This window comes from Bos indicus, chromosome 10 (assembly GCF_029378745.1).
Source record: "Bos indicus isolate NIAB-ARS_2022 breed Sahiwal x Tharparkar chromosome 10, NIAB-ARS_B.indTharparkar_mat_pri_1.0, whole genome shotgun sequence".
In the NCBI taxonomy this organism is placed as follows: domain Eukaryota; kingdom Metazoa; phylum Chordata; class Mammalia; order Artiodactyla; family Bovidae; genus Bos; species Bos indicus.
The window spans coordinates 28,323,410-28,345,024 of record NC_091769.1 but is presented as its reverse complement, the minus strand read 5'-3'; the positions used below and the strand labels follow the sequence as shown (position 1 = coordinate 28,345,024).

Genomic DNA, 21,615 nt, shown 5'->3' with positions numbered 1-21,615 from the left:
TAAAAAGAAGTCTTATGAAAAAGCAGCTAAATTATTTAAGTACCTTATAGTAAAAAAGTGAGAAAGGTCTAAGTGTCAACACAAAGAGGTAACATTTCATAGGAATTTAACTTTTCCAAAATTAGGGCAAGGCCATCCAACTTTCTGAGTTCTGGCCTTCTCACTTCACTTAGGACTTAGCTCCCACACACACTTTTTTATCTTCAGTGTCTCCCTTTGAACTGATTCTTCTCTTCTGCTTTCAAACTTGCTCAGGTTTCCCCTATCAACTTCTATACTCTTTCTCTACCTCTCTTTCCTGCCAAATTTCTACAACGAGTGCTTTTTAGTTTCCATTTTCTCTTTAACCCTTTAGAGCCTTGCTTTTATTCTGCCCTCTTATCAGAAAAAAACAAAAACAACTGTATCTTCAAGGTTACTTGAAGCTATAAGGGAGCCTTTTGGACCACCGATGATGCCCACTGAGGTCAGCCAAGCCAACTCCACAGACTTTGCTCGTTCTTCATCACCACCATCAGCTTTTTCATCACTTCACCCTCAGGCCCTCCATCTCCCTGTTCGCAGGACACAGCACTACCTTGATTCTCCTTGTTCCCTTACTCCTTTCTGACAACTTTTCCTTTATCAACTCTCTCCTCTCTACACTAAAATTGGAAAAATAGGCTTTCACAGCTTCAGTTTTTTCCATAGGTCCAGGCTCTCCTCTAACTTCTATGTATTTGACTTCCTGATCTACCACTGCTAGGTCCAAGTCAACACACCTAGAACAAACCTCTCTGATCTCTTCCAATGGTGGGCCAAATGGCTCCCCTCCTAGCTACCAAATATTAAATTACTAGCATCAAATTTCTCTCAGACTGGAAACCTAGGAGTTATTTTGACTCCTCGCTCCTTCCTTTGAATCAATCACTAAGTCGTTTGTTTTTTTCTTTTTCTTTTTTTTGGTCACTCCTTAGTATGCAGGACCTCAGTTTCCAGAGCAGGGACTGAAGCCAAGCCCCTTACAGTAGAAGCGTGCAGTCCTAACCCTGGACTGTCAGGGAGGTCCCAATCATGATGTCTTCTTGAATCTTTCTTCAAAGTATTTCATGGATCCATTTGGACCTTTCATTTTCCACTGTCAGAACACTAGGCCAATCACTTCAAACCTACTTACTGTATGGATTATTTGATTTTCTTGCCTTCAGTCTCTCCAGTCCCTACAAATCAGTCTTTGCAAGCTATGATGTTGATAGTAAAATCCCTAAATCTCTAAAAATTTCCTACTGTTTACTACAGAATTTCCCAAATTATGTTTAGAGTATCCACATAGATTTTATGGAATATTTTACTCTGTTTACATAAGTTTAGATTTGTTAGATGTTAAATTACTGCTTGGAAATTAGTTAAATACATTAAAAAGGCTCTGAGGGACCCTGAAAATTTTATTTAACTGATTCCCAAACTCGACCACCATCCTACTTCTTAAAAAAATTTAAAATTTTGACCAATACATGTAAAATTTGAAAGATGCTGATGTTCCAAGAAAGAGTTTGCAGAATTGATTTACTACATCAAGACTAAACTATTTATCTAAATATTGAAGGCCTCCATAATCATAATAATAGTATTATATATAACCATCCTAATGATACTATTAGAGATTAATAATTTTTTTAATTTAAGGAAAGCTGAGCAAAATATTCCTTACTATATTTTTTTACATGGAGGAAAGGGAGGTTTTCTGTTGAGGGAGGGAGGTTTCATCGCAACAGTGTTAATGAAATAATGGTAATATAATTAAAAATAATAGCACCCTTTATCAAAAGCTTACCACATGCTAGCCATAGGCACTGTAGTTACATCATATTACACCCTTTCTATAGTCTAGAAAACTGAAGGACAGAAAGATTATACAATTTGTCAAACAGCAAAAAAGCAGTAAGAGTTAGGACTAGAACTCAGGCATTCTGTCACCACTGCCTCCACTCTTAACCAATACACTAAACTGTGTCTCAACTAGTAGGAGTTATTAAGAGTAAATGTAGAGAGAGACAACGCACATTTTAATCACTTTCAATCTCGTGATCAACAGATCAGAATTTATTCTATTCTCAATCAGTTTTCTCAAACACAAAATAAGACTGTTGCAAAGTTCAAAATAAGATTACATGCAAGTTACTACTGCTATTATCACTCATATTTATGTTAAGTGTAAATATATATGACTGGTATTTTGGAAGGCAAATCTGACAAAACTGTAGAGCAATGAACTATGACCGTATCTTGTCACCCAGTTTACAACAACCATACAACTTATCATGCAAGCCAGGACACATTTGAGAATAAAAGAAAATACAACTAAAAATTATTATGGGTCAAGAAGCATAAACCATCCCAAGCAAATCTGGATGTATGGTCACCCTCATCTTGGCCCAGTTAAAACGTTTAGTTTTCTAGATTTATTTTCTGTATCAACTACTCAGTAATAAAAAAGGAAAAAAATTATTGAAAAACATGATGTATGAGTAAGTTTCAAATGCATTATGCTAAATGAGAGAGACATTCAAAAGGCTATATACTATACTTCATTTTTGACCTTCTAGAAAAAGCAAAATTACAGGGAAACAAAAATACCAATTTTTTGCCAAAGTCTGGAAGAAGGGAGATGTTACTACAAAGGGATTAAGAGGGTACTTTTCGTGGTGAGGGACATGCTCTATACCTGACTGTGGTAGTATTTATACATCTGTGCATATGTCAAAGACCACATAAATAATATCTCAATAACCTGACTTGAAAAAACTGGGGTGCAGAGCACATGTCATTATGAGCTTTTCACTAGGCTCCTTGGATACTAAGAACTCACTTGATGGAACTGAGAAATAAGGCTCACTGGGCTCACATCCATTCTTTTTTCGCCAAGAAACTGAGGTCCACACTTCAGGCCTAGAGGTTCCAGAAACATTCTTCAAAGCATCTGGAATATGTATCTGTTTGACAGGTGATTACTGAGGCCTGCCCTTCTGGCTTTCTCTATATTCTACTCATCCATGTGGGCTGTATCCAGCCCTGAGGACACAAGATGCCCTCGATGCCTTCCCAGTGCAATGATGCAAGGTGACTGCCCTCACTTGGAGGCCAAAGGAAGTTAAAATCTTAACCTGCAAAGACCTCCAGGCACCTTCTGCCGCACTCAGCTGTCTAGAAATCTTTCTGCTCACTATGCAGTAGGAATTACAACTCACCATCTGGGTGAAAATTTAAAGACTTATTCAACCTTAAAGGTAAGTGTAGCAGTAGGAATTACAACTCACCATCTGGGTGAAAATTTAAAGACTCATTCAACCTTAAAGGTAAGTGTAGCTAAAAGATTAGGTCAAACAGACCCATGTTCATCTTCCCAGCTTTCCCACTTACCCAGCTACTTGGGAATGTCTGAGCCTCATTTTACCCTTCTATCAAAGTGAAAATGTATGTGTATTTACCTGCTTGACTCCAAAATTAGAAAACCTGCAGACAGGAAGATCTAAATATATAAAGCAAATATCAATAGACATAAAGGGAGAAACTGAGAATGTGGTATCGGGACTTCAACACCCTCATTTACATCAATGTACAAGATCATCCAGACAAACTCAACAGAGCAACAGGGAGCATATTAGTATCATCATGATCAAAGTATACTAGTTTTTAAGGTTAATTTTTTAAATAATTAAAGACAAGTAAGCTATGTATTCAATTCAACATGCATTTACTGAGAACCCACTATGTGTCAAGATTGATGTGTTGCCTGGACTTCCCTGGCAGTCCAGTGGTTAAGACTCCATGCTTCCATTGCAGGGGGAGAGGGTCTGATCCTGAGTTGGAGAACTAAGATCCCACATACTGTGTGGCCAAAAAAAAAAAAAGTATACACCTTATTTCTCAAGAAGTTCATAGCCTGGTGGGAAAGAAAGTCAATAAATATAAAACAATTAAGAGCTATAAAATAAAAATAGCACAGACTGCTTAAAAGGAAAAAAAAAAAAAAAAAAACAGCAGTAGCAGCACATCTAAGGTGAGGGGCAGTGAAATACACAGAAATATGTCTCAGGTTACACTAGATCTAAGTCCTAAAGAAAAACAAGAAATTGTGAAAATGAAATGAAGGAAAGCTCCTATTAATGAACCATTGTAAAAACAAAATAAACTTATGAACTCAAAAATCAGTATCGAGAGCTTTCCTTATTTCTGTATTGTCAGTTCTCCTTCAAAAATGGTTATTCAATTTGAACATGAATAGAAAGCAAAAAATAGATTCAGAAGCTGATGGAAAACTTCACAATGGATAAATCAGGTTGACAATATCCAAATCACTAATCAACTTTAACATTACAAAGGAGGCAACCAAACATTATATGCCTCCTGATGTCCCAATGACGTGATACGTACAACAAGAAATACTACAAAACACTACTATTAAGTATTCTTGTCAAAAAACCTAACTATATTTAACCTGAGTGCAAGCCTCAATTATCTGTTACCAACTACCAGTTTAGAGGAAATACAGAGAGGAACCCACTAAGCACTATAAGGATGGAATTAGAAAATATCCAGAATATAGAAATTTTTTAGGGCATAAAACTCAGTTTCCTCAACAAATACTTTGCAAGGAAAAAAAGAGGAGGAATCTGCATATTAAGAGAGGCTGTATCAACCAAATATATCTGTCCTACTTTTAAAAACTGTTAAGATGTGTAAGAATCAGGGAAATTTGAATATCAACTGGATATGTGATGTTAAGAATAATTATTTATAACTCTAAAGTATAAGTAACATGGCTCAGATGGCAAAGAATCCGCCTGCAATGCAGGAGACCCAGGTTCAATCCCTTAGAGAAGGGCATGGCAACCCACTCCAGTATTCTTGCCTGGAGAATTCCACGGACAGACGAGCCTGGCCGGCTACAGTCCATGGGGTCGGAAAGAGTCAGGACACGACTGAGCAACTACACTTTCACTTTCAAACTTCACACATTTAAAGTGTATGTATGGGATTTCCCTGGTGGTTCAGTGGTAAATAATTTGTCTGCCAATATTGGGGACACGGGCTTGTGTCCAAGAAGATCCCACATGCCATGAGGCAACTAAGCCCGTGTGCCACAACTACTGAGCCCACACACTCTAGAGCCCATGCTCTGCAAGACAGAAGCCACCGCAACAAGATGCCTGGGCACCACAAGCAGAGAGAACCCACACACGGCTAAGACCCAGTGAGGTCAAAAAACTTTAAATAAAAAGTTATAAAAAAATAAAAGTGTACGTACATATACCGCCATTAAACCATTATCAATAGTGACTCTTTCACCTTCAAAAATTTCCTCTGTTCCTTTTTAATCTCTCCCCAACCACTTGATCTGCTTTCTGTCACTATAAGCTATTTTACATTTTCTAGAATTTATGTAAACAGACTCATAGAGTATATACTCTCTTTTTTGGAAGGGGATAGTTTCTTTCATTCAACATAATTATTTTGAGAATAATCTATGCTATATATACATAGTCTATTCTTTTTTATTGCAGAGAAGTATGGATATCCACAATTTGTTTATCCATTTATCTGCTAATAGCTATTTGGATTGTTTACAGTTTTGGCTATTACTAATAAAATTGCTATGAATAGTCATGTACAAGTCTCAGGATGAACAGATACTTTCATTTCTCTTGGGAAAAGACCTAAGGAATGGAAAAGCTATTATGGAAGGTGTTGTTTAACTTTACAACAAAATCACCAATGTTTTTTACACTATTTTACATTCCCAACAGTATATGAGAATAAGACATTATTAATTATTTCTAGTTGAATCATACTGTGGTTACATCTTTTTTTAAATGAGTCTTTCAGAGATATATACATCATACCATGAAAAGAGATGATGTATAGGATTTGCAAAGAGAAAGAAAATCAGCGAAACAAGAAATGTTAGTAACTGCTGAACCTGGGTAACTGAGATGTTCATACCACCATCCTCTCTATTTTTCTATGTGATTAAACTTTTATGTTATAAGAACTAGTGACTCAAAAAGCAAAGCTTATATGTGGGCTATATATATTGCAATGTTCTCAAAGACACAGTTAAAATGGTATGTCCTTGTTCTTTGGGCTAGAGGTGGTATTCCTTTAGTGACTATAGATGCAGTCAGCTTTGTCTCAGCAGTAATACCGTCCTTCAATTAAAAATAAATAAATAAATGAAAATAACACTGTGAAAGTCGGGTGGGGTGGGAGGAGACAGAAACAAAAACAACTGTCCCTCCCTCCCTCCCCAATCCTGGATTTGGCAGCAAATGAAGCCTGCTGCATAAAAAGAAAAAAAAAAATCAGAAATAAACACTGATAAAAATTATCTCTCACTTTACAATATTCCATGAAACACTGAATGCTTCTACAGAGGTGAACTGCACAGGTGGGGGCAGCTGAGAAAGTTTTATTTTATATTCCCTTTATACTAAATTTTGCATTTCATGCAAATGTTACTTAGTTTAAAACAAATTAAAATTAAAAATTTTATTTTAATACTAATAATTCAACCACCAAATAATACTCTGGTGTTTTTTTTTCTTATGCAGTTAGTTTTGTATGTTGCATTTTGTCATTAATATATATACTTTACTATATATTAAAAATTCTTCTTGGAAATGATTTAAATTAATATATATTTTATCACATGGATACTGTTTGTTTTTATTTCTGCTATTACAGAAAACACTTGATGAACATCTGTATACGTAAGTATTTGTACACATCTGATTATTTCCTTTGGATAAGCACATTACTGGGCTGAAAAATATGGTTTTAGAGCTCTTGAAATATATAGTAAGAATCCTTTCATATAATGTGACAGGGAGTGGTGGCTGATCATTTAAAATCATTTAAAAAACCATTTTGAGAATTCACACACAAAAAAAGTGACAGATGTATACACATACCTTAGACATTTAAATTTAAAATCTAAAAATAATGCATACTCATCATCTATGACTTCTACTTTGGATTTCTTTAAAGTGGCTCAAGAACTCATTGATACAAAGCCTCACCAGTGCAAAATCCTAAACTGTTACAGTTTTACTTTACTTATCTTTAGTTTTCTAACCCATACTGAATTTGACAGAAAGTTGTTGAATCACTTGCCTTCATCCAGTCTATCCAAAATACCCTCATTAGTTTTCACAGAAACAATGTTTTTAAACTCCTATTTTACATTTTCACATTTTCTAAGTTGGGTGACCAGGTAAGTGCAGCAAATGTGGCCGAGATGGACAGCTGCCCCCCAGATCCAGACTCTGGCCAACAGAGGTAGAGAAAGAACCTTCTCAGCACTCCCAGTAAGAGAAGACTCTGTATTATCAATTTTTCCCTTTCAAAATTTGACAGATAATAAACAATGTTTTAGTTTGCGTTTGAAATATTTAATAGGTTGTATTTTTCTTATGTGATAAAACTGAAAGGACCTGGCAGTATGTGGTGATCGAGAAACAAGTCCTGGAGTCAGACGTCCTGGGTTGGAGTCCTGCTTTAACCATTTACTAGTTATGTGATATTAGGCAAGTTACTTCACCTCTTATTTTCAAAGTAGAGTTATGAGGATTAAAGAAAATAATCCACTTAACCACAATGCCTAGCACATGGTTAATCACTCAGTAAATGTTAGCTCTCACTGAGTTATACATGAATATCACTAAGAAAGCTGCCTCTGTTGTGAGAAACAAGACTCATGGTGTCAGCAAATATTAATACCAGCTCCTAAATTTGTTAAATGTTTCTGTCTACGTGGACATGAGCATAGGAAAACAAAAGACACTGAAAGGCTAACAAATTCTTCCTGAAGAGTGGTATTACAGTGAATTCTTTTTTTCTTGTTTATGTCTCTACAATATTAAGACTGAATCATTTTCTTTGGTTTATTCTTCTGTATCAGTTTTTCGCAGTTAAAAAAAATTACATTTTAAATAAAAGAATTGTTTCTTTTTAAACATAGAAGGACAATACATTAAATAGGAAATATGTTTCTTAAGCTTTGAAACACACAAATTCTAAAGTTATGTAAAACAATACAAAATAACTGTAAAATTTATGACTTAAATCACTTTAGGTAGAAGAAAAATCTCAGTATTACCTACAACTACATCATAGTAACTAGCAATTTCCTGCTTCATTCCTGCTTATAACCTTAAACTTCCTAAACTTTCCTACTGTAAAATTCTCACCATCATCATCATATTTACAGAGGGAGAAACACAAGCAAGCAATTATAATAGATTATGTTAAGCACAGTGGTATCATGTATCTAAGAGGGGGGTGGGGTGGGGTTGCTCTTTGAGTTAAAAATATGAAATAGAATAGAATGGCTTAGAGCAAAGGTACTTAAAGAATCATTCTACGGAGATTAACAATAGATTCAAGGCCAATAGGACTCATCCAGCTCAACACTCCACTCAATGAGTGTTTTACTAAATTTTAATCAACGTGTAAGACACATTTTCATAACTATTTCAACAAGAGTGTTCAACATAAAGGGTGTGCTAAACAGACCATGTGACCCAGTGTAGAGCAGGCACAACTTATCACAAGTAGGAACTAAAAGCACATGCATTTTAATGTCAAGCCAGATTAAAAAAAAGATTACATGATTCCCTAAAGGTGACCTTCATTTCTCAGTATATCTGGGTGGGGGTGGTTTAGAAAAGGCAGCGAGCATTTATACTACTCAAAGTGACAAAGTGGTATGTCAAGTGTGCTTTTTATAAACTACATGAGACACTATTACACTGGCAGGGAAATGATACATTCTGTTGATTTGTTTCATTTCTTTTGAAGCCTTGTAATCCCTTCAGGAGGAGAAGGGGACGACAGAGGATGAGATGGCTGGATGGCATCACTGACTTGATGGACGTGAGTCTGAGTGAACTCCGGGAGTTGGTGATGGACAGGGAGGCCTGGCGTGCTGCGGTTCATGGGGTCGCAAAGAGTCGGACACGACTGAGTGACTGATCTGATCTGATCTGAATCTGACTGAAGGTTAACATTTTGAAATATGTGTCAATGAGACGGGGTATAAACTGGAGCGGGGGAGACAGGAGGTGAACAATGATGGGGGAAGAAAAGAGAAGCACAGAAACAAGCAGAGCTGGTGCTTATTCATGCACTGTCCAGGGAAAGGGTGCCCCATCAAGTGGTCCAGATTTTCCTGTATATTTTTAGGTTTATTCCTATTGAGGAAATGGATTTATCAAGTTACCAGAGCCTGATATTATTAAATGTTCAAACCATAAGACTTAGGTACTCTCATTCTGACGCCATGTCCTTAACAACTCAGAACCCCTAGTATCTGGAGTAAACCCCAGAGGCTTTTTTATTTGCTGAGTGATTCATCATTCTTCTCTTAATTCAGTTTCCCAGGGAAAGCTGGTGTGAGAGATGTCAAATTCAGGAAAGTGGGGCAAGCATGAAAATATAGATTTCTGGCAATTCAGTGGGTTCAACATGATTTCAATCAATTAGACCAAACAGAATTCCAACTCTCTTTTGACTAACTTACCCTGAAATAAAAATTACAAAATTGATACTCAGTGGGAATTACCAATGCTACCACCAACTCCTCAGTTTTAATAATTAACCCCCCTCAGCATACATTAAGGAACTAAGATTAACAATGGGAAAAAACAAAGTTAGCTAAATTCTGATAAGTAGGTGTTTTGTTTATCATCATCTTTATTAACAGTTTTGGACTCACAGTTTTTTCAGTGACTTTATGCCTTTTACTGGGAAGTTGGCAGGGGCTGGTGGAGGTGGGAGAAATAAGGTACAGAACAGTATTTTGTTACCTAGGTAAAAGATGAAGTGTACATGAGTGATTGCTTACATATTCACGGAGTATCTCTGGAAGGATACACAAGAAACTGGGGACAAAAGTCATTTCAAGAGAGAGGACATGTGTGGTGGGGGGGGTGAGGTGAAAGGGAGACTTCCGCAGACTTTTTAAATTTTGTTATCAAAAGCAAATATGGTGTTTTATTTTCAGTCATTAAAAAATTGAAATATAGTTAATTTACAATGTTGTGTCACTTTCGGGTGTGTAGCAAAGTGATTCAGTTTTATATATATATGATTTATGTGTATATTATATATTCTTTTTCAGATTCTTTTCCATTAAGTTATTACAAGATATTGAATACAGCTGCCTGTGCCAGACAGTAGGTCCTTGTTGTTTATCTGTTTTATATATAGCAGTGTGTATATGTTAATCCCAAGCTCCAATTACGTCCTAACTAAATTAAAATGTATTATATATTACTCTTCTTATGGCTATATAAATATCCAAATCTTTGGGAAGACTTAAAGAGTTTCTTAAACCACGCAGATAATTATCTTAGCATGTTTTGATGAATATCCCTTTCTCTGTTAAAATATTCCATTATTTTTCTGGAAAAATTCAGAGAGAAGAAAAACACTCTAATCCTTCCCAGTTGTCTTCTTAAACTCTGAAATGTAACTATATATACACATGTATAAAATGTCATCCTTAAGGTTAAGGTCCTTTTTGACCCCTTGTTTAGCTACTAAAGATATTTCTGATGTTTTCAAGATAGACTCTATGTATGTGAAAGAATATGCCAATAAGACACACAACTCTCAAAAAAGACAAACTAATACAAATTAATTTTAACACCTTATCTTCGTGATTTGGACTAGGGTCATCAGTCTATGAAGTCTGGTGGACTTCCCTGGTGGCTCAGATGGTAAAGCATCTGCCTACGATGCGGGAGACCCAAGTTTGATCCCTGGGTTGGGAAGATCCTCTGGAGAAGGAAACGGCAACCCACTCCAGTACTCTTGCCTGGAAAATCCCATGGACAGAGGAGCATTGTAGGCTACAGTCCACGGGGTCGGAAAGAGTCGGACACAGGGTCACAAAGAGTCGGACACAGGGTCACAAAAAGTCAGACACAACTGAGTGACTTCACTTTCACTTTTCACTTTACCAATCTATAACACTTTTCTAATTTTGAAATCAATAGCAAGAAGTATATGCTAACATCCTATATATTAGGGTAGACTGCCCTTTGAAAATTAAATGAAATCAACAGAAGATGATGTTAGCATCCTTTTATAGCAATGGTTTTTAATGCTTCATACACTGGAATGCTTATATGCAGAGTACATCATGAGAAACGCTGGGCTGGAAGAAGCACAAGCTGGAATCAAGATTTCAGGGAGAAATATCAATAACCTCAGATATGCAGATGACACCACCCTTATGGCAGAAAGTGAAGAGGAACTAAAAAGCCTCTTGATGGAAGTGAAAGAGGAGAGTAAAAAAGTTGGCTTAAAGCTCAACATTCAAAAAACGAAGATCATGGCATCTGGTTCCATCACTTCATGGGAAATAGATGGGGAAACAGTGGAAACAGTGTCAGACTTTATTTTTTGGGGCTCCAAAATCACTGCAGATGGTGACTGCAGCCATGAAATTAAAAGACTCTTACTCCTTAGAAGAAAGTTATGACCAACCTAGATAGCATATTGAAAAGCAGAGACATTACTTTGCCAACAAAGGTTCGTCTAGTCAAGGCTATGGTTTTTCCTGTGGTCATGTATGGATGTGAGAGTTGGACTGTGAAGAAAGCTGAGCGCCAAAGAATTGATGCTTCTCAACTGTGGTGTTGAAGACTCCTGAGAGTCCCTTGGATTGCAAGGAGATCCACCCAGTCCATTCTGAAGGAGATCAGCCCTGGGATTTCTTTGGAAGGAATGATGCTGAAGCTGAAACTCCAGTACTTTGGCCACCTCATGCGAAGAGTTGACTCATTGGAAAAGGCTCTGATGCTGGGAGGGATTGGGGCAGGAGGAGAAGGGGACGAGGAGGATGAGATGGCTGGATGGCATCACCGACTCGATGGACGTGAGTTTGAGTGAACTCCGGGAGTTGGTGATGGACAGGGAGGCCTGGCGTGCTGCGATTCATGGGGTCGCAAAGAGTCAGACACGACTGAGCAACTGAACTGAACTGGATACTGGAATGCTTGAGAGGATTACAGTATCCAACTGTCAGTTACAAAGGTTTGTTACCACCATTATCTCCTGTGCTGAAAGCAGAAGAACATATACTGAAGGTTGAACACTCCCTTAGGCAACACTCCCTTCTCTTAGGGTACACTCCCTTCTCCAGCAGAGGAATCACATACTGCTTTCAGTTCAGTCCAGTTCAGTCACTCAGTCGTGTCTGACTCTTTGCGACCCCATGAATCGCAGCACGCCAGGCCTCCCTGTTCATCACCAACTCCCGGAGTTCACTCAGACTCATGTCCATCGAGTCAGTGATGCCATCCAGCCATCTCATCCTCTGTCATCCCCTTCTCCTCCTGCTCCCAATCCCTCCCAGCATCAGAGTCTTTTCCAATGAGTCAGCTCTTCGCATGAGGTGGCCAAAGTACTGGAGTTTCAGCTTTAGCATCAGTCCTTCCAAAGAAATCCCAGGGCCGATCTCCTTCAGAATGGACTGGTTGGATCTCCTTGCAGTCCAAGGGACTCAACAGTCTTCTCCAACATCACAGTTCAAAAGCATCAATTCTTCGGCACTCAGCCTTCTTCACAGTCCAACTCTCACATCCATACATGACCAATGGAAAAACCATACACTTGACTAACTGGACCTTTGTTGGCAAAGTAATGTCTCTTCTTTAAGGAGATATAATGACTTCCAGGTCTCAGACTTAAGTGTAACTTAATTTAACACATAAGCCTCATTTCAAAAAAATAAGTAAAAAATCACTTGTCTCAATGTTTCCCCTAAACTCTGGACTCATATCTTTAATGCTTTAAAAGTCAGTTCCACGTGGATGTCTAACAGTCATCATTCTTGAACTTAACATACTGAAAATAGAACCCTTAATGTCCACCGTCTCAAACCTGCTGCTCCTAACTACCTATAACTCAGTAAATGTAACAATCATCTTCTCAGTTGCTCAAGCCCAAAACAAAGGATCCGTCCTTGATTGCTCTTTTCCTAAGTGCCCTGCTTCCAGTCTACTGCCTCTGCCTTTATAACACACTCCAAAACTGTCCATGTGTCTCCATTTTCATCATCCTACATCTAACTACCATTGTCTCTCTCTTGGACTATGGTATCAGCTTGCTCCTAAATGCTCTAGTCACACTGGTCTGTCCTTAAACATGAAAAGCTCATTTTCATTTTGTGGCACTCCTTCTGGTTAAACTATCCACCGCTGCCGCTAATACACTCTCAGGGCTGCTGCTTCCCAGCTCAAACATCACCCACTCCAGAAGATTTCCCTGACCACCCAATCAAGGAAAACCCCACTCTCACCTCCGGTCAGTCTCTATAGCAGTACCACATTTCCCCTCTCCATAGCACTTATTACTATCTGAAATTAACTTGGTTATTAGGTTATTGTCCATGTCCTCCCACTAGACTGTGAGCTCCATGAGACCAGAAACCATGTTCACTGTATCAGGAATAGTGCCTTATATATAGTGGGTACCTAATAAACAGCTGATAGATGTAGGAACATATCTAAAGAAAGTTCCCCAACTGTGGTAAACACTAAAACTGTGTTATGATATTCCAGTTCTTCTTTCAGATACATGATAGGTTTATACCTGCCCATCACCCTGAAGTTAGGCATGGTAAGATAACCTGCTCAGTACTCCTGAGCAAGGAAAACATAGAGTCGAGATCCCAGACAACCGTTCGCATGTAACACGAATTGAGAAGAAAGAATTCTTTGTTATTTTAAACCACTGAGAGTTGGTGGTTATTTGTTACCGCAAAATAACAAAGCCCAGGCTTTCCTCGTGGCTCAATGGTAAAGAATCTGCCGATGAAGGAGACTTAAGTTCAAGCCCTGATCTAGGAAGATCCCACATGCCATGGGGCAACTAAGTCGATGAGCCACAACTATTGAGCCTGTGTTCTAGAGTCTAGGAGCCACAACTACTGAGCCCATGTGCCCTCAAGCCCGTGCTCCACAACAAGAAAAAGCACCACAATGAGAAGTCCGTGCATCACAACTACAGAGCAGTCCTGCTTGCTGCAACTATAGAAAGCCCTGCTCAGCAACGAAGACCCAGCATAGCCAATAAATAAATAAAATTATATCTATATATATATAAAAGCTGGCCCATCCATACTGATAAACCAACCAAGCAATGTTGTAGGCACAGAAGAAGACTCTTGAGAGTCCCTTGGACTGCAAGGAGATCCAACCAGTCCATCCTACAGGAGATCAGTCCTGGGTGTTCGCTGAAGGACTGATGCTGAAGCTGAAACTCCGGTACTTTGGCCACCTGATGCAAAGAGCTGACTCAACTGAAAAGACCCTGATGCTGGGAAAGATTGGGGGCAGGAGGAGAAGGGGACAAGAGAGGATGAGATGGTTGGACAGCATCACTGACTCAATGGACATGAATCTGGGTAAACTCTGGAAGTTGGTGATGGACAGGGAGGCCTGGTGTGCTGTGGTTCACGGGGTCACAAGGAGTCGGAGACGACTGAGCGACTGAACTGAACTCACTAACTACTCAACTAATACTACTAACTATATATACTACACAGGTACTTAATTTTTTTCTGATTAGGCCTTAGTTTTCAAATATGTCTGCCAACAAGGAGAGAAAAAACTGTTTATGTAGAGTTTAAAGGATTCTTGTTTCTTGATGTTATTTTTCAGTAAATTAATAAATTCAGTAAACTAATAAGTCAGCCAAACAATGAATGCCACCTAATAAAGGCTTCTTGAGAAAGTCTGTCAGCCTCTCCTTATCTGAAAACATACTTTCTAGGTAAGAATAATTTTTTTGTTTCATTATTATCTACATCAACTAGTCAATAATGAAATAATTAAGAGTCCAGGAAATTCTCTGGCAGTCCAGTGGTTAGGACTCTGGGCTTTCACTACTGACAGCCTGTGTTCCATCCATGGGTAGGGGACAAAGATCTGGCAAGCGGTGGGGTGGAGGTGGGGGAACAGTTAAGAGTCCAGGTCACTACAGAGAAAAGACTTGGACAGATTAAAAAGCTATGTTGGCTAAAATGCAGAATCACGGAATGCTGGGTCCAGGATTCTGGAGTTTGTAGACAAAAAAGACTTACTGCAAAGTTTTACATAGGAACCATATGACTAGAAATATTCCTGAAGATTATTTTATATGGTAGTTGTAGAATTAGAACGACCAGAATGGAAAAGCCAAGAGTGCTGGTCTCATCCACGCTAATGCCATGAGTCCTCCACAGATGAAAGGCCAAATTTTAATCAACATATATGATTTAGTTTTGCAATAACGCTAACCATACTGTTAATAATGTTATTAAGTGGTACACGGAATAGGCAAAGCACAGATTTTTGCAAGTAAAAGGAACACTGAAAAGTCAAGCTGGCACCAACGTAAGGCCTGGTGATGGACACAACTGCACTTTGTGAGCACGAGGAGCAGTCAGGACAGTGATTAGTAATAGTTCTGAAAGGCAGTCAAGTGAACAGTGGACGCTTTACAACAACTAGGAGGTATGTTTATATTGTAGGAATGACTGGGTTGTAATCAGGTAAATTTGCATTCTGAGTTCTTTCAAAGCTTGTCTTTCCTCAAAAACAACTCATTCCTTCACTCATTCAACAAATATTAGGTACATGAAAAAGGGAAGTGACAGTGTCGGTGGCTCAGTCATGTCTTACTCTTTGCAACCCCATGGACTATAGCTCACTAGGCTCTCCGGTCCGTGGAATTCTGCAGGCAAGAATACTAGAGTGAGCAGCCATTCCCTTCTCCAGGGGATCTTCCCAACCCAGGAATCAAACGTGGGTCTCCTGCATTGCAGGCAGATTCTATACCGGCTGAGTCATCTACTAATTACCATTCTAGCCACTGGAAACAAAAGTGAACAAAACAAAGATCCCTGCCTTCCTGGAGCTTGCATTCGAGCAGCACTTAAAATTCCATTCTAAAATTCCACTCCCAATTTTATTATATGGGAGTCAGCTTTTACAAATGCCTTTGGAAGAAATCACTTATGATCTATGAGTAACTCACGCTAAGATGTGAAAGACGAATAGTCTTCCGGTGGTAACTTCAAAAGCAAATGCTTCACAGATTCACAGGCTCTTAAGAGCTGGAAAGGACCTTGGAGATAATTTCGATTTACAGATAAGATTAAGGGATTTGCCCAAGAACGCTCAGCCACTAACAGAAGAGCCAGGCTTAGAACTGTGACTTTGTGTTACAGCATTTCCTATGTAACACCAAGCTGCCTGCTTTAAGATTATACTAAAGAGAAGAAATGCCAGAATGGGCATTTGTGATTCATACATAGGTGGGAGGTTCCTGAGTGACTTGTCCAAAGGCAAAAAGAATTTTAGGCAGTGTGTAACACTGAAGGGGAGGGAGGTGATTATAGCGAAGACAAACTGGGGGGAACTTTCAGAAGTTTCTTCCCATCTCTACCCTCATCATGTCCCAAGAACAAAGAAAATACAAAACTTCTCCAAAGTCAATGGATTTGAACTCTAAAGAGTCAATAGTAAAAAAAGCCAAATTACATCCTATCCAATTTGAAAAGCATATATTCCCAGTAAAAGTACCATTTGTATTAGCTTTAAGGGTTTTTTTTTAAATTTACTTTTCTATGTTTTCCACAAACTACCAGATTAACTGGTATAGATCAACAAATATAATGATTGATAAAACAGCAATGTAATATTGACCGATATGATGTACTGAGGCATCTCACCAGTGGACAAGACTTTCTAAAGATAATTCCTCCTCCTCTGGGAGAATTACATTTCGCCTCTTACTTATAAATTTTGGCAATCTATACATTTAAAAAAACCCAAACTAGTCATTTAATCTTTCAAAGTAAAGATTCATGATCAACAAACTTAAGCCTTACTTAGTATTCTAAAAAGAAAACGTATTTTTGAAATGGCAAAGGAAATGGTAACCCACTCCAGTAGTCTTGCCTGGAAAATTCCAGGGACAGAGGAGCCTGGTGGGCTCTATGGGGTCACACAGAATCAGACATGACTGAAGCAACTTAGCAGCAGCAGCAGAAAGAAAAACTTGCTAAGAAAGAACTGAAAAATAAGCTTAGTACAAAAAAAAAAAGTTACAAAAAAAAGAGGAAGATTACTAATTATAGGAGTTATAGGAAAAATGAAAGCTGATAAGCATCAAGGATCCTCATTAAAATCTCATTATGTGTCTCTGTAAATAGCAGTTTATATACCTAAGATGCAAAGTATTATGAGAAGCCCAGTTTTTAGATTTTTTTTAATGTGAACAATTTTTTGAAGTCTTTATTTGATTTCTTACAACACTGCCTCTGCTTCAAGGGATTTTTTGTTTTTGTTGTTGTTTAGCTGCAAGGCATGTGGGATCTTAACTCCCCAACCAAGGATCAAACCTGCATCCCCTGCATTAGAAAGTGAAGTCTTAACCACTGGACTGCCACGTAGTCCCAAGAAGCTTGGTTTATTTTAGTAGCTGCACCATTATTTTAGCTTCCCAAACTTAAAATCTTGGAGCTATCATAAACTTTTACCTCTACTGTTTCCTATAGTTAATCAGTCATCATGATCTAATATGTCGTCCTTCAAAATGTCCACAAGGGCTTCTCTTGTGGCTCAGCTGGTAAAGAATCCTCCTGCAATGCAGGAGACCTAAATTCAATCCCCAGGTTGGGAAGATCCCCTGGAGAAGGAAAAGGCTATCCACTCCAGTATTCTGGACTGGAGAGTTCCATGGACTGTACTCCATGGGGTTGCGAAGAGTTGGACACGACTGAGCGACTTTCACTCAAAATGCTCTTTTGCATACAAAGCAAATATTTCCAACTTCAAAACAACACACACACACAAAAGCCTGACCATTAAAAAAGAACATTTTTCAAAGAATGAGAAATATTCATGATCTGCTGAGTCAAAAAAAAAAAAAAAATCCCCACAAGAAGAAAAGTGCATAATCCTAGATTTATAAAGGAAAACAGCAATCATCATTTAAAAAAATTTGAAAAAAACCACCACAAGAAAATGTTAACAGTTGGTCTTTCTGCTTGGGGGATTTTCTAAGTGGCTTTCCCTCTTTTCACACTTTATTTGCATTTCCTAAATTTCCTACCATGAACATACATTACTTTCAAACTTAGGAAAAATATTATTTAAATCATAGTCTCATTTCACCACCTGTGCTTTCTTAAGGCATGCTCAGTCGTTTTCTGACTCTTTGCAACCCCATGAATGTAGCCCACCAGGCTCCTCCGTCCATGGGATTTGCCAGGCAAGAATACTGGAGTGGGCTGCTATTTCTCCATCCTCACTGCTCCTATCCTAACTCCTTACAGCCTCTCCTTCCCCCAAGACTCTAACAACAGTTGTCTTCTTGAGGTACCTGAAGCAGCTTCTCCCTAACTTTAATATTGCTTGTACTCCTGCTCTGAAAATTCATCATTCATACTTATCTAAAGCACATGGAAGCAGAGGCTAGCCATGTAAACAAAGCTTTAAAGAGGGTTTCTCAACCTCATCAGCACTGACATTCGGGGTAACTAGTTTTCATGTCCTGCTGCAGGATGTTCAGCAGCATTCCTGGCCTCTATCCACTAGATGCCAGTAGCTCCCCACCCCCCAAGTTGCAACACTGCCAAATGCCCCCGACGGGCAAAACTGCCAGCAGCTGAGAATCACCATTTAAAAGCTTGTAAACTCCTAGTATCATCTCTCTCTCCTTATATTTACGTCAGACCTAAACTTCTGTGGCGTATGGGTCTTATATAACACTCCTGGCACTCTTCTGCCATAATCTTCTTCTCCTCAGTAGGAACTTTCCAAAGAGACCAGACTTACTGTTCCCTAGAAAAATAATTTTCACTCCCAATTCCAAATCTTTGAACACACTGCTTCCCCACTAAAATTCCCCATTCATATTATTCAAGGTCCTACATCCAATCTTCAGTTTGGGTTCTCTGCAGAAGCCTTACTGATCTGAGTCCAGTTCACCACATACCCACAGCATTCATGAAGAAAATCTCATGTATCTTTTTTTTTTTGGTGGTGGTTGTTAATTTTATATTCCAAACTAGACTAACTTCCCTCAGGTTTTGCTGCCCTGGCACATTTCTTTTGTATAACTAATTGGGCCTAACAGTGCTTGGTAACTGATGAATGAAATTTAAATTCTCAGCTGTAAATAAGCGTAAACGGTTATTTCTTCTGAAATGATTTTGCTTTTGAATCCTATTTCTTGTCATGGGGGCTTCCCTGGTGGCTCAGAAGGTAAAGCATCTGCCTGCAATGTGGGAGACCTGGGTTCGATCCCTGGGTGGGCAAGATCCCCTGGGGAAGGAAATGGCAACCCACTCCAGTACTCTTGTCTGGAAAATTCTGTGGATGGAGGAGCATGGTAGGCTACAGTCCATGGGGTCGGACATGAGTGAGCAACTTCACTTTCTTGTCATGGAGTTATTATTTAAGCTAATTCAGTAAGTTTTCAGAAACAAACATTAATGTACAATGGTATATTTTAAGGAATACATAGGTTTCAAACTCTACACTTACAGGAAATGATAAACGAATTAAAACTATAAACTACAACACAAACTTAAACTTTATACATTCTATTTATCTTAAAATAGCCAATGGATTTTTTGCTTAATGCACAAAAATTAAGCATGTCCACGGAAGAACTTGATTTAACAGCATGTGCATGTACACCAGCGCACCTCACAGGTCTATTAGCTCGCCAGTTGAGAGAAGTAAATGAAATGAAACTGCTTTGTAAACTAGGAAGAACCACATGTAAAGGAGGCAGCAGAGGAATATAGCTAAAAGAGCAGAGCCGATGTGCTTGGGTCCCAATCATATTAGCTGTGTAATCCTGTACAAGTCACTTTTAACTTCTCTGTGCCTCAGTCCCCTCCTTGTCAAAATGATAATAAGTCTGCCCAAAGCAAAGTTCTCAAAACAGTGCTTGGCACACAGAAAGCACAAAATAACTATTAACCAGTGTTATTATTATAACGCTAATTATTGGCCAAGTTAAAGCCTCAATGTATAAACTGATTCTAGTCTGAAGTTGTTTTAAAAAAAAATACACAACGAAATAAACTATAGAAACTGAAGCTATTAGGTAGACTAGTTTCTCATAATTTTTGCCAAGTGCTAAACTGGTGATTGTTACAGACAATCCTTTTTTTTTTTTTTAAGATCTCAAAGAAACTGACATAGACACCTCTGTTTTCAAGGAATTTTACGAGCCACAAGAAAACAAATCAGCTCTTTGTTTTCTCCATACTTAAGCCAATTTAAGAGCGTGGTAAAAGCCTAGGTACAGTTACAGAACAACTTTTCAGAAAATACAATGAGGTTTTTAAAGTTACAATCAGCAATTCTTATGCAGTTATGTCAAGTTTTTGTCCTGCTGAACAAAAGGTTATGTGTCAGGGAAGCAAGGACCCGGCAGAAAATAAGGAAATGCCACTGCCCGGCCTAGGCGGCTCTTGGGAAAACCTGTCCTCAAACACAGTGCCTCAGACGCCGGCGTCCTTCCCCCTTCGCGGGATGCACACGTCGGCTCCACCCGAAGATAAATAAGTGACAGCAGGTTCCGTCCACGCCTCTCCCGGCCCAGACCTCTCGCGCCCACCCGAGTGGTCTCCATACCTGCCGCCCCGACCCTCCTCGCCCTAGTAGCGTAGGGGGCTCCACCGGACACCGCCGCCTCCCCGCCCCGACTCCCGACCCCGGCAGCGTCACGCGGGCCAGGCCGAGGAGAGGCCGCCGCGGGGCCTGCAGGTGGGCCCAGGGCGCGGTCAGGCCCGGCCCCGCTGGCGCGAGGCAGACGCAGGCCCGCTCGTCACTTACCGGCGCCTCATGGTACCGCGGCGCCTCCGCCCAGTCCAGGCGCTGACCGACTGCGCCCGGCAGCCCAGACTATCCCTCGGCTCCCCGGCCGAGATCCAGGAACGGCCATTCAAACGCCGCCGCGCGCGCGGCCCGCCGGGATAGCTCCCCCTAGGACTTCTTGGAGGCTCCGCCCAATGCTGGCTCCGCCTCTTTCAGGTGGCTCAGGGTTGGAGGGAGGGGGAAGACAACGTGTGGCCACAGTGCCCCCTGGCGGCCACAGGTACGCAGTATGTAGTCGTGCTATGTATGATGTGGCAAGTAATACCGCTCTAGGAACTGAGTTGTAGAAGTCAAAGAATGACCCCGCGCTAGTGACAGTCTAGTGGATGAAACCGTGCTTTAAGTGTTGGACCAGAAGGAGCAAACAATCTGCTATAAAACTGTGGTGCAGGGAGAGATTTATTCACTCACGCTCATTTAAGTGCTCCAAGGCAAAATTTTTGAAAGGGCAGACTGGAACTCTGCGACCTTTGGGAAATCATATAAACGCCCTTAAGCTTTGGTTTCCCCATCTATGAAATGGGGTTATTAATGGTATGTGCCTCATAGTTCTGAGGATTACATGAGTTAACACATATAAAATTCTTAGAGGACTGTATCTGGCACATAGTAGTATCAGTCACTCAGTTGTGTTTGACTCTTTGTGACCCCATGGTCTGTAGCCTGCCAGGCTCCTTTGTTG

The 21,615-nt window shown here is 39.5% G+C and overlaps 1 protein-coding gene across 1 annotated transcript in view; it reads right to left on the bottom strand.

Annotated features, from left to right (window-relative positions):
* The window catches only part of KATNBL1 (katanin regulatory subunit B1 like 1), a 55,623-nt gene extending 34,572 nt beyond the window's left edge, over positions 1-21,051 (bottom strand). Inside the window, exon 1 of the mRNA XM_019968464.2 lies at positions 20,892-21,051. The gene's annotated coding sequence lies outside the window, so the exon portion shown is untranslated. The remainder of the gene's footprint in view (positions 1-20,891) is intronic.
* Between the last annotated feature and the right edge of the window lie 564 nt (positions 21,052-21,615).